Below are 4,779 nucleotides of genomic sequence, written 5' to 3'. Positions count from 1 at the left end.
TTCCAAAACAAGAATTGAAGTCACTAAATGTCCATAGAAATTCTTGATTCATTAGTCTAAATGAGACTTTTCCAAAATAATCATCTTCATTAGTAAAATGGACATCCAATGAACTTAAAAATTCCAAAACAAGACGAGGATATGTAGGCAAATGTGTGTACATAATATCACCCCAATCTAAAAAACCAATCATCAAATCTACATCTTCCCTAATTCCAAGCATATCAAGAACAGTTGGGTCCATATATCTAGTACACACTATCTTTCTATTGACAAGAATTGCAAATCTAGTTACTTGATCATCATTTCTAAACACGATATTGAATTCATTGTCATTACCTTCGTTGCGTGAAGTCCTTTTGCCTTTGCCCTTCACGGGTTGTTTTCCCTTGTCCTTTGATGGCTCCTCCTCTTTGTCCCCATTGGATCCACTACCTCTTTTGCGAAGTTTCTTCAAAATGTTGGACATCTTGATGAGTTTAGATAGGGGAAAAGTTATCTAGGGTTGGAAGAATGAAACTCAAAGAACAAAACTTCAAAGAGCAAGGATCTTAGGTTAGGAGGATGAAAAGTGAAGAGGAGAATCCGGATCTAAGAGATCTTGAGAGGTTAGAGAGGAGTTTTTAAGAGATTGGGAGAGAGAAAGATGTTTTGGAGAGTTGGGGGTGTGCGGAACACGGCCAAGATCTGCCCGTGTGAGGTAAAAGAAAGACTTTAATAGTTCTCCTACACAGGCCGTGTAGATCTACACGACCTCCCCATCTTTCCTCTTGGGATTCTTTACACGGGCCGTGCAGCCTCCCCCTCTTCCTTCTCTGGATTCCTCGCACGGCCGTGTCTGGGACACGGCCTCTCCATCTTTCCTCTCGGGATTCTTTACACGGCCGTGTTTGAGACACATCCAAGATCCTTTTCTCCTCGGAAGATGCTACACGGCCGTGTCTGGATGACACGGCCTAAGCACTTCCCTTCTCTGCAACTTTTGCCTGGCCGTGTATAGCACACGGCCGAGCTCCTTTTTGCACCTAACCTGAAAACAAAATCAAAAGAATGCATCAAACTAAAAGAAATTTAGATACAAATCAAAACTAACTAAAAGAACCCTTGGGTTGCCTCCCAAGAAGCGCTTGTTTAAGGTCTTTAGCTCGACCAAACTTTATCATTCGCTTCTTTTCCTCGCCCTTGGAGGACAGATATACTTTTCGTTTTTGTTGGGAGATCTTCTCCCAACATCTTCCACCACATTGTCTCCTTCGTTTGGTGGCCTTCCATGAGGATGGAAGTTCAATTCCTCAAGTTTATAAATGCTTGTCCTGCTACAAGCATTTAAAAGAGACGAGACATGGTTAGAGATATTAGATAAATCATATTCCAACTTTTCCTTACCAATTACCAAAGAAAGCTTATGATTTTTGACATCAATTATAGCTCCAGCTGTAGCAAGGAAAGGTCTTCCTAATATGATAGGAATCCTAGGGTCCTCTTCCATGTCCAAAACGACAAAATCTGTGGGAATAACATTCATATCCACCTCTACTGGCACATCTTCTATAATACCCAAAGGGTACCTGCAGGAATGATCAGCAAGTTGAAGTGCCATAGTAGTAAGTTTAATGTTTTTGAGACCTAATTTATTACAAATTGAATAGGGAATGAGGCTAACACTCGCCCCCAAATCACAGAAAGCTTTTTCAAAAAAATCTTTTCCTATGTTGCAAGGAATATAAAAGCTCCCCGGGTCCTTCAGTTTTGGAGAAGTGTTCTTCTCAAAAATAGCACTACATTCCTCACTAAGCGCAATGGTCTCAACCTCTCCTCTTCCTCTCTTGTTTGACATGAGATCCTTCAGGAATTTGGCAAATCTAGGCATTTGTAGAATAGCATCGATAAGAGGTACCTCTACACAAATTTCCTTAACTTTTTCTAGAAGCTTGTCAAATTCTTCATCTTTCTTGAGCATTGTAAGTCTTTGAGGAAAAGGGACAGCTTTGCTCTGATGGTTCAGTGGAAGAGCTTCTTCAACCTCAATGGTACTCTCCTCATTAGCTTGAATCTGATTTGGTATAGGAGGAGAGAGCTCTTCTTCTTTTTGTATCCCTTTTGAAGCAGTCGCTTGGGAGTCTCCCAAGGTCCGTCCGCTCCTAAGCTCAATTCTATTGCAATGCTCCATAGGATTCACATCAGGTTTTCCTGGAAGTTGTCCTGGTACTCTGGATGAAGAGGAAGCTAGTTGGGCAATTTGACTATCCTGGATCTTTTGATGCTTTTCAGAATTATCCATTCTCTGAATGAGCTTTGCTAAATCTTGCTTCATTTCATTCTGACTTGAGATAATTTCTTCAAGCATCTTTTCAACATTTGGCTTTGGTAAGCCTTGAGAAGATAGATGTTGAAAATTTTGTTGCCCAGCTTGGAAATTTGGTCTTGCCCCCATAGATGGTCCTTGATCTTGATTATTTCTGTAAGAAAAATTTGGATGACTCTTCCATCCAGGGTTATAAGTATTTGAGTATGGGTTGTTCCGCCTTTGATTGTAACTCATGATTGCATCACATTGTTCAAGTTGATTGATTTGTGCAGTGATAGCTCCCAATGGACATGAGTCATTTAAATGCTCTGAACTCCCACATACTTAACAAGATGTACTAATAGCATTGACCATATTAGCACTAGCCCCCATATTCTCAAATTTCTTTGTAAGAGCGTCCAATTTTGCAGACAAAAGAGTGACTGCATCTACATCAAACTTCCCTGATGCTTTGATTGTTGGGTTTACTGAAGAATAGCCACCACTTCTTTCATTTGCCCATTGATGATGATTTTGTGCTACACTTTCAATGATTTCTTCGGCTTCATCTAAGCTTTTGTTCATAAGTGCCCCTCCAGCAGCTGAATCAAGGGACACTTTGGTATGATAATTGATACCATTATAAAAAGTGTGCAACACTAACCATCTTTCCAACCCATGATGTGGGCATTGTCTGAGCATACTATTATATCTATCCCATGCTTCAAAAAGAGATTCTGAGTCAGTTTGCTTGAAGCTTGCAATTAAATTCCTCATATGAGCTGTTTTGCTTGGTGGATAGAACTTATCAAGAAACTGTTGCTCACACTACTCCCAAGTGGTGATGCTATTAGGGGCCAAAGAATTCAGCCATTGCTTTGCTCTATCTCTTAGAGAAAACCCAAATAACAATAATCTAACTGCATCTGAAGGAACTCCATTCATTTTCATGGTACCACATATTTCATAAAAGACCTCTAAGTGTTGATTGGGGTCTTCATGAGGTCCTCCACCAAATTGGTTCTGCTGCACCATAGATATGATTGCGGGTTTGATCTCAAAGTTATTAGCTTCCACTGAAGGTCTTGAAATACTAGATCGAAAACCTCTTGCATAGGGTGCTGCATAATCCTTGAGTGGTCTATTTGCCATGTTCAAATGTTCTTGTTCTTCAATTTGCCTTTGCAGAATTCTTCTTTTATGGAAAGTTCTATCAATCTCAGGGTCAAAAGGAAAGAATTCCCCTGCAAAGTTAGATCTTCGCATACACAAGGACAAGATAGCAAATGGCAATTCAACAGAAAAAGAAAAATAGAAGAATCAAAATTGCAGAATTGAATTTGTACAAAAAGAATTAACAAGAAGTGAAAGTTATACAAGAAAGTAAAAACAGAAATCTAATGATTAGTTACAACTATGCAATATGAAAGGAAAACAAATGTTATGTTTAGTCTAACTCAATTGATAATTCCTAATGTTATAGCGCAGTCCCCGGCAACGGCGCCAAAAACTTGTTACGATCCGCAAGTGTACGGAAATGTCGCAAGTAATATAAAAGATTATCGTATCCACAGGGACTGGAATAAGCACTAGAAATGTCTCAATGCGAATTAGCTAAACAACTATCCAATCGTTTCAAATGCAAAGTAAGGGTAAACAAATCTAATATTAAAGATCAACAAACAAGAGTTTAGTGTTTTGGGTTATGATAAAGGGAGATTCTAGGAGTTTCGGTTTCTTTGTAAGACTTCTTGAATGTAAATGGTTCACCAATTCTTTTCCCTCAATTGTCGAACACTTGTAGAAAGTTGCCGGTTCTCTCTTGTAATAGATAACTGGCTAAGGACTGAGAAATGTATCTAAACATGATCAATTAGACGTGAACCTACGTTGTCCTTACACAGAAGCGCACCTATTACTATGCCTTCCTCGGATATCAACATAGAAGCCCACAACTTATTAATCTATCAAGATACAAGAAACTAATCACAAAATCCATCCTACTCTCTTGAATATTCCTATTTCCTCTTCAAGATTATCTCTCAAACGTCCTTACACGGGCTTGCACCTGTCACGTGGATCCCTCGGATGATCGAGTGAGAGTTTATCTTTACAAAGTCCACAAGAAATCCAAACAATCAATCAAGAATGAGAATTAAGCACAAATCACCATCAATCATTCAAGATCTAATTGATACAAGCAAGACAATGTCGTTGAAATAAGAAAATGGAAAATCCATTAGAGATTACATCAATCCATCATACAAATACTCCCTTAATCCTAGAATACAAGATCTACTCCATGAATCGAGGAAGAAAACCCGAAGAAATAAAGATTACAAGCATTTCTTAAATCCCCAATCCAAGAAACCAAGAAGAGGGGGAAAGAGAAAACTTATCTACGAAGAAGCCTCGTCTTCGGATCCAATCCTCGCTCCGGAGTCGAAATCGTCAAGATCTCCCTTAGAATCGCCCAGAAATCCTCCCAAGAA

At 39.2% G+C, this 4,779-nt stretch overlaps 1 non-coding gene across 1 annotated transcript; it reads left to right on the top strand.

Annotated features, from left to right (window-relative positions):
- The first annotated feature begins 2,960 nt into the window (after positions 1–2,960).
- On the top strand, positions 2,961–3,066 carry LOC122022121. Its single transcript, XR_006122857.1, has one exon. It is a non-coding gene; the product is annotated as a small nucleolar RNA R71 (small nucleolar RNA).
- The last annotated feature ends 1,713 nt before the right edge of the window (positions 3,067–4,779 follow it).

The sequence above is a fragment of the Zingiber officinale genome, chromosome 9A (genome assembly GCF_018446385.1).
Source record: "Zingiber officinale cultivar Zhangliang chromosome 9A, Zo_v1.1, whole genome shotgun sequence".
NCBI classification, from domain to species: Eukaryota; Viridiplantae; Streptophyta; class Magnoliopsida; order Zingiberales; family Zingiberaceae; genus Zingiber; species Zingiber officinale.
This window is presented reverse-complemented; position numbering and strand designations above follow the sequence as displayed.